At 47.6% G+C, this 8,225-nt stretch overlaps 1 protein-coding gene and 3 long non-coding RNA genes across 4 annotated transcripts in view; 3 read left to right on the forward strand and 1 right to left on the reverse strand.

Annotated features, from left to right (window-relative positions):
• Positions 1 to 566: 566 nt before the first annotated feature.
• Positions 567 to 1,104, forward strand: LOC123732114 (uncharacterized). Its single transcript, XR_006762969.1, has 3 exons — positions 567 to 699; positions 841 to 985; positions 1,084 to 1,104. It is a non-coding gene; the product is annotated as an uncharacterized lncRNA (long non-coding RNA).
• Positions 1,105 to 1,141: 37 nt separating this feature from the next.
• Positions 1,142 to 1,691, forward strand: LOC123732117 (uncharacterized). Its single transcript, XR_006762971.1, has 3 exons — positions 1,142 to 1,181; positions 1,229 to 1,326; positions 1,664 to 1,691. It is a non-coding gene; the product is annotated as an uncharacterized lncRNA (long non-coding RNA).
• Positions 1,692 to 2,628: 937 nt separating this feature from the next.
• On the forward strand, positions 2,629 to 3,165 carry LOC123732115 (uncharacterized). Its single transcript, XR_006762970.1, has 3 exons — positions 2,629 to 2,709; positions 2,757 to 2,897; positions 3,133 to 3,165. It is a non-coding gene; the product is annotated as an uncharacterized lncRNA (long non-coding RNA).
• Positions 3,166 to 5,856: 2,691 nt separating this feature from the next.
• LOC106610542 (receptor-type tyrosine-protein phosphatase delta) overlaps positions 5,857 to 8,225 on the reverse strand; it is a gene marked incomplete at its 5' end in the record, with an annotated part of 114,308 nt that continues 111,939 nt past the window's right edge. The window contains 1 exon segment of the mRNA XM_045711457.1: positions 5,857 to 8,225. This exon segment is cut by the window's right edge and continues 1,489 nt beyond it.

Below are 8,225 nucleotides of genomic sequence, written 5' to 3' on the forward strand. Positions count from 1 at the left end.
ATACATACCAAGCGCCATGAAGAAAAAAACAAAACAACGTGACACTTTGGAACAAAAGAATGTCACTGACTCAGTCAAGCTTGACTGACTTGACAGATTGTCAGGACTCAATACCCAAAACACTACGCCTATGTCCAAAATGGCACCCTATTCCCTATATAGTGCACTACTTTTGACCAGAGCCCTATGACCCCTGGTCAAAAGTAGTGCACTCTATCAGGAATAGGGTACAATAGGATGCAGAAAACAACTCTCATCAACATATTTGTGCAGATAACACTTATTTTAAATCCCATGCTGAGGTTTATCTCAGGTCCTAGCTGTTGACCATGTTGGGGTTTAAACCAAAGACATTACACTAGGTTAGCTAGCTGTTGACCATGTTGGGGTTTAAACCAAAGACATTACACTAGGTTAGCTGTTGACCATGATGGGGTTTAAACCAAAGACATTACACTAGGTTAGCTGTTGGCCATGATGGGGTTTAAACCAAAGACATTACACTAGGTTAGCTGTTGACCATGATGGGGTTTAAACCAAAGACATTACACTAGGTTAGCTGTTGACCATGATGGGGTTTAAACCAAAGACATTACACTAGGTTAGCTGTTGACCATGATGGGGTTTAAACCAAAGACATTACACTAGGTTAGCTAGCTGTTGACCATGATGGGGTTTAAACCAAAGACATTACACTAGGTTAGCTGTTGACTGTTGTGGGGTTTAAACCAAAGACATTACACTAGGTTAGCTGTTGACTGTTGTGGGGTTTAAACCAAATACATTACACTAGGTTAGCTGTTGACCATGTTGGGGTTTAAACCAAAGACATTATACTAGGTTAGCTAGCTGTTGACCATGATGGGGTTTAAACCAAAGACATTACACTAGGTTAGCTGTTGACCATGATGGGGTTTAAACCAAAGACATTACACTAGGTTAGCTGTTGACCATGATGGGGTTTAAACCAAAGACATTACACTAGGTTAGCTAGCTGCTGATCATGATGGGGTTTAAACCAAAGACATTACACTAGGTTAGCTGTTGACCATGTTGGGGTTTAAACCAAAGACATTACACTAGGTTAGCTGTTGACCATGATGGGGTTTAAACCAAAGACATTACACTAGGTTAGCTAGCTGTTGACCATGATGGGGTTTAAACCAAAGACATTACACTAGGTTAGCTCTTGACCATGATGGGGTTTAAACCAAAGACATTACACTAGGTTAGCTGTTGACCATGTTGGGGTTTAAACCAAAGACATTACACTAGGTTAGCTAGCTGTTGACCATGTTGGGGTTTAAACCAAAGACATTACACTAGGTTAGCTAGCTGTTGACCATGATGGGGTTTAAACCAAAGACATTACACTAGGTTAGCTGTTGACCATGATGGGGTTTAAACCAAAGACATTACACTAGGTTAGCTGTTGACCATGATGGGGTTTAAACCAAAGACATTACACTAGGTTAGCTGTTGACCATGTTGGGGTTTAAACCAAAGACATTACACTAGGTTAGCTGTTGATCATGATGGGGTTTAAACCAAAGACATTACACTAGGTTAGCTGCTGATCATGATGGGGTTTAAACCAAAGACATTACACTAGGTTAGCTAGCTGTTGACCATGTTGGGGTTTAAACCAAAGACATTACACTAGGTTAGCTGTTGACTGTTGTGGGGTTTAAACCAAAGACATTACACTAGGTTAGCTGTTGACTGTTGTGGGGTTTAAACCAAATACATTACACTAGGTTAGCTGTTGACCATGTTGGGGTTTAAACCAAAGACATTACACTAGGTTAGCTAGCTGCTGACCATGATGGGGTTTAAACCAAATACATTACACTAGGTTAGCTGTTGACCATGATGGGGTTTAAACCAAAGACATTACACTAGGTTAGCTGTTGACTGTTGTGGGGTTTAAACCAAAGACATTACACTAGGTTAGCTGTTGACTGTTGTGGGGTTTAAACCAAATACATTACACTAGGTTAGCTGTTGACCATGTTGGGGTTTAAACCAAAGACATTACACTAGGTTAGCTAGCTGCTGACCATGATGGGGTTTAAACCAAAGACATTACACTAGGTTAGCTGTTGACCATGATGGGGTTTAAACCAAAGACATTACACTAGGTTAGCTGCTGACCATGATGGGGTTTAAACCAAAGACATTACACTAGGTTAGCTGTTGATCATGATGGGGTTTAAACCAAAGACATTACACTAGGTTAGCTGTTGACCATGATGGGGTTTAAACCAAAGACATTACACTAGGTTAGCTGTTGATCATGATGGGGTTTAAACCAAAGACATTACACTAGGTTAGCTGTTGACCATGATGGGGTTTAAACCAAAGACATTACACTAGGTTAGCTGTTGACCATGATGGGGTTTAAACCAAAGACATTACACTAGGTTAGCTGTTGACCATGATGGGGTTTAAACCAAAGACATTACACTAGGTTAGCTAGCTGTTGACCATGTTGGGGTTTAAACCAAAGACATTACACTAGGTTAGCTGTTGACCATGATGGGGTTTAAACCAAAGACATTACACTAGGTTAGCTGTTGACCATGATGGGGTTTAAACCAAAGACATTACACTAGGTTAGCTGTTGATCATGATGGGGTTTAAACCAAAGACATTACACTAGGTTAGCTGTTGACCATGATGGGGTTTAAACCAAAGACATTACACTAGGTTAGCTGTTGACTGTTGTGGGGTTTAAACCAAAGACATTACACTAGGTTAGCTGTTGACCATGATGGGGTTTAAACCAAAGACATTACACTAGGTTAGCTGTTGACCATGATGGGGTTTAAACCAAAGACATTACACTAGGTTAGCTGTTGACCATGATGGGGTTTAAACCAAAGACATTACACTAGGTTAGCTGCTGATCATGATGGGGTTTAAACCAAAGACATTACACTAGGTTAGCTGTTGACCATGATGGGGTTTAAACCAAAGACATTACACTAGGTTAGCTGTTGGCCATGATGGGGTTTAAACCAAAGACATTACACTAGGTTAGCTGTTGACCATGATGGGGTTTAAACCAAAGACATTACACTAGGTTAGCTGTTGACCATGATGGGGTTTAAACCAAAGACATTACACTAGGTTAGCTAGCTGTTGACCATGATGGGGTTTAAACCAAAGACATTACACTAGGTTAGCTAGCTGTTGACCATGATGGGGTTTAAACCAAAGACATTACACTAGGTTAGCTGTTGACCATGATGGGGTTTAAACCAAAGACATTACACTAGGTTAGCTAGCTGTTGACCATGATGGGGTTTAAACCAAAGACATTACACTAGGTTAGCTGTTGACCATGATGGGGTTTAAACCAAAGACATTACACTAGGTTAGCTGTTGACCATGATGGGGTTTAAACCAAAGACATTACACTAGGTTAGCTGTTGACCATGATAGGGTTTAAACCAAAGACATTACACTAGGTTAGCTAGTTGCTGACCATGATAGGGTTTAAACCAAAGACATTACACTAGGCTGGTCATTTGTTGCCTAGATGAAGGTGAATGAGAGAAGTGGTGAATGAAAAACAGAATGACTCTTCCATAAACTCCCATAACATATCATAACATACTAAAAACAACCATAACAACCAAATCCTTTACATCACACACGCAATGGACATTCCAGTTAACATACATACATACCATAACACACAGTTATTACTAACATAACTTAAACTTTATCAAAATAGGCGAGTATTATAAGGCACTATATAGTCTAAACTTAACAATACTTATTTGATGCTGTTTGGAAATACCACAAGTTGTTGCTCATTCATTGCTGTGATACACACAAAAGGATGACATCATCTACTTGTGCCATGACAAGACAAAAATGTATCTACTTCCTGGGTCAAAGGTCCTTGAAACGGACACGTTTCATTGGGCAGGTGCAATATCAGTCATAATAACACCGTGGTGCCTGAAAAGATAGGTCCTCGTCAACATTATACATGGCGAAACTTGAGTAGTGAGACACTTGACAGAAATATAATAGTCACACATATACTTATTGCACGGGTACTGAATCAGAGAGAGAACGCTTATATATCTGGGAGCATTCCAATGAGAAAATTACCTTCACCCATTCCTCCCTCCTTTCCTCCATCCCTCCCTCCTTTCCCCATCCCTCCCTCCATCCCTCCCTCCTTTCCTCCCTCCTTTCCTCCATCCCTCCCTCCCTCCTTTCCTCATCCCTCCCTCCCTCCTTTCACCCATCCCTCCCTCCTTCACCCACCCATTCCTCCCTCCTTCACCCACCCATTCCTCCCTCCTTCACCCACCCATTCCTCCCTCCTTTCCTCTCTCCTTTCCCCATCCCTCCCTCCTTTCCTCCATCCCGCCCTCCTTTCCCCCATCCCTCCCTCCTTTCCTCCCTCCTTTCCTCCATCCCTCCCTCCCTCCTTTCCCCATCCCTCCCTCCTTTCACCCATCCCTCCCTCCTTCACCCATTCCTCCCTCCTTTCCTCCATCCCTCCCTCCTTTCCTCCATCCCTCCCTCCCTCCTTTCCCCATCCCTCCCTCCTTTCACCCATCCCTCCCTCCTTCACCCATTCCTCCCTCCTTTCCTCCCTCCTTTCCCCCATCCCTCCCTCCTTTCCTCCCTCCTTTCCCCTCCTTTCCTCCCTCCTTTCCTCCATCCCTCCCTCCTTTCCCCATCCCTCCCTCCTTTCCTCCCTCCTTTCCCCACCCCTCCCCCCTTTCCCCATCCCTCCCTCCTTTCCCCACTGCTCCCTCCTTTTCCCATCCCTCCCTCATTTCCTCCCTCCTTTCCCCATCCCTCCCTCCTTTCCTCCCTCCTTTCCCCATCCCTCCCTCCTTTCCCCATCCCTCCCTCATTTCCTCCCTCCTTTCCCCACTGCTCCCTCCTTTCCCCATCCCTCCCTCCTTTCCCCATCCCTCCCTCCATCCCTCCCTCCTTTCCTCCCTCCTTTCCTCCATCCCTCCCTCCCTCCTTTCCTCATCCCTCCCTCCCTCCTTTCACCCATCCCTCCCTCCTTCACCCACCCATTCCTCCCTCCTTCACCCACCCATTCCTCCCTCCTTCACCCACCCATTCCTCCCTCCTTTCCTCTCTCCTTTCCCCATCCCTCCCTCCTTTCCTCCATCCCGCCCTCCTTTCCCCCATCCCTCCCTCCTTTCCTCCCTCCTTTCCTCCATCCCTCCCTCCCTCCTTTCCCCATCCCTCCCTCCTTTCACCCATCCCTCCCTCCTTCACCCATTCCTCCCTCCTTTCCTCCATCCCTCCCTCCTTTCCTCCATCCCTCCCTCCCTCCTTTCCCCATCCCTCCCTCCTTTCACCCATCCCTCCCTCCTTCACCCATTCCTCCCTCCTTTCCTCCCTCCTTTCCCCCATCCCTCCCTCCTTTCCTCCCTCCTTTCCCCTCCTTTCCTCCCTCCTTTCCTCCATCCCTCCCTCCTTTCCCCATCCCTCCCTCCTTTCCTCCCTCCTTTCCCCACCCCTCCCCCCTTTCCCCATCCCTCCCTCCTTTCCCCACTGCTCCCTCCTTTTCCCATCCCTCCCTCATTTCCTCCCTCCTTTCCCCATCCCTCCCTCCTTTCCTCCCTCCTTTCCCCATCCCTCCCTCCTTTCCCCATCCCTCCCTCATTTCCTCCCTCCTTTCCCCACTGCTCCCTCCTTTCCCCATCCCTCCCTCCTTTCCCCATCCCTCCCTCATTTCCTCCCTCCTTTCCCCACTGCTCCCTCCTTTCCCCATCCCTCCCTCCTTTCCCCATCCCTCCCTCATTTCCTCCCTCCTTTCCCCACTGCTCCCTCCTTTCCCCATCCCTCCCTCATTTCCTCCCTCCTTTCCCCACTGCTCCCTCCTTTCCCCATCCCTCCCTCCTTCACTCCATCCATTCCTCTTTTCCTTCCTCGTTGAGAGATCTCTTAGTGAAGCTTATTGGGACAAATACTTTGCTTCTATCTAGCAATTTATGTGCATACATCTGTGTTTCTGTCATAACTGGGCCTTTCTCGTTAGAATGTAGTATACACTGGTTAGTGTACACTGTAGTATACACTGGTTAGTGTACACTGTAGTATACACTGGTTAGTATACACTGGAGTACACTAGTATACACTGGTTAGTATACACAGGAATTCACTGTAGTATACACTGTTTAGTATCTACAGTAGTACACTGTAGTATACACTGGTTAGTATAACCTGTATACATCACTGTCTGGTGGAAAAGTTGAGTGTTTTGATAGCAGCAGAATCATACTTAGCTGGTACCTGATCATTCAAAATGGCCGCCATGTCAAAATGGCTGCCATGTATTGGTACTGAGGATTAGTAAGTACTGAGGATTAGGGCTAGGAGTTTAGAGTTTCTCCTGGTCAGGTCACATGGTCAGGAAAGGAAATACTCCTAGCCCCACTGATTATGAGATGATGAGAAGACAAGAGTCCAGCAACCCAGTAAGGATTGATAGAGTTAAATAGAGAGAGAGAGAGAGAGAGAGAGACTGCAGGAACACAAACATGACAGAAGAGTGAGTGGCACATCGATAATGGTGTAAAGTCAACTGTAAACCATTTGACTTTGCTTGATTGCACACATTAAAACAGTACCACAGTTTTTAACAGTAACACAGCTTTAACAAAAAACTACAATACAAAAGAAATTCGTTGCAACCTTGTCGCCATCGTAGGACGAGACAAAGTCACAAGTCTGTACAAAAACCAAAAAGATAGTTACAGATCTATATAGTACCAAAAAGATAGTTACAGATCTATATAGTACTACAAAACGAGATGGATGTTGTTTATACTTTGTGGGGATTTTTAACCACTTTCCCAATTCCTCTTCAATAGTGACACACAGGCAGGTATTCAATCAAACATGCATTTAGAAATGTTTACACAGTGTCTTCACGTAGCCACACTTCTGTGAGCTGGAAGCATTTACCTGTCAGTGGAGTCTACCTGGCCGTGGAGTCTACCTGGCCGTGGAGTCTACCTGGCCGTGGAGTTTACCTGGCCGTGGAGTCTACCTGTCAGGGGAGTCTACCTGTCAGGGGAGTCTACCTGGCCGTGGAGTCTACCTGGCCGTGGAGTTTACCTGTCAGGGGAGTCTACCTGGCCGTGGAGTTTACCTGTCAGGGGAGTCTACCTGGCCGTGGAGTTTACCTGGCCGTGGAGTCTACCTGTCAGTGGAGTCTACCTGGCCGTGGAGTTTACCTGGCCGTGGAGTCTACCTGGCCGTGGAGTTTACCTGGCCGTGGAGTCTACCTGGCCGTGGAGTTTACCTGGCCGTGGAGTCTACCTGGCCGTGGAGTCTACCTGGCAGGGGAGTCTACCTGGCAGGGGAGTCTACCTGGCCGTGGAGTCTACCTGGCAGGGGAGTCTACCTGGCCGTGGAGTTTACCTGGCCGTGGAGTCTACCTGGCCGTGGAGTCTACCTGGCCGTGGAGTCTACCTGGCCGTGGAGCCTACCTGTCAGGGGAGTCTACCTGGCCGTGGAGTCTACCTGTCTGTGGAGTCTACCTGTCAGTGGAGTCTACCTGTCAGTGGAGTCTACCTGGCCGTGGAGTCTACCTGGCCGTGGAGTCTACCTGGCCGTGGAGTCTACCTGGCCGGGGAGTCTACCTGTCAGGGGAGTCTACCTGTCAGGGGAGTCTACCTGGCCGTGGAGTCTACCTGGCCGTGGAGTCTACCTGGCCGTGGAGTCTACCTGTCAGTGGAGTCTACCTGGCCGTGGAGTCTACCTGTCAGGGGAGTCTACCTGGCCGTGGAGTCTACCTGGCCCTGGAGTCTACCTGGCCGTGGAGTCTACCTGGCCCTGGAGTCTACCTGTCAGTGGAGTCTACCTGGCCCTGGAGTCTACCTGTCAGTGGAGTCTACCTGGCCGTGGAGTCTACCTGGCCGTGGAGTCTACCTGGCCGTGGAGTCTACCTGGCCGTGGAGTCTACCTGGCCGTGGAGTCTACCTGGCAGTGGAGTCTACCTGGCCGTGGAGTCTACCTGGCAGTGGAGTCTACCTGTCAGTGGAGTCTACCTGGCCGTGGAGTCTACCTGGCAGTGGAGTCTACCTGCTAGTGGAGTCTACCTGGCTGTGGAGTCTACCTGGCCGTGGAGTCTACCTGTCAGTGGAGTCTACTTGGCCGTGGAGTCTACCTGGCCGTGGAGTCTACCTGGCCGTGGAGTCTACCTGGCCGTGGAGTCTACCTGT

The sequence above is a fragment of the Salmo salar genome, unplaced genomic scaffold (assembly GCF_905237065.1).
Source record: "Salmo salar unplaced genomic scaffold, Ssal_v3.1, whole genome shotgun sequence".
NCBI classification, from domain to species: domain Eukaryota; kingdom Metazoa; phylum Chordata; class Actinopteri; order Salmoniformes; family Salmonidae; genus Salmo; species Salmo salar.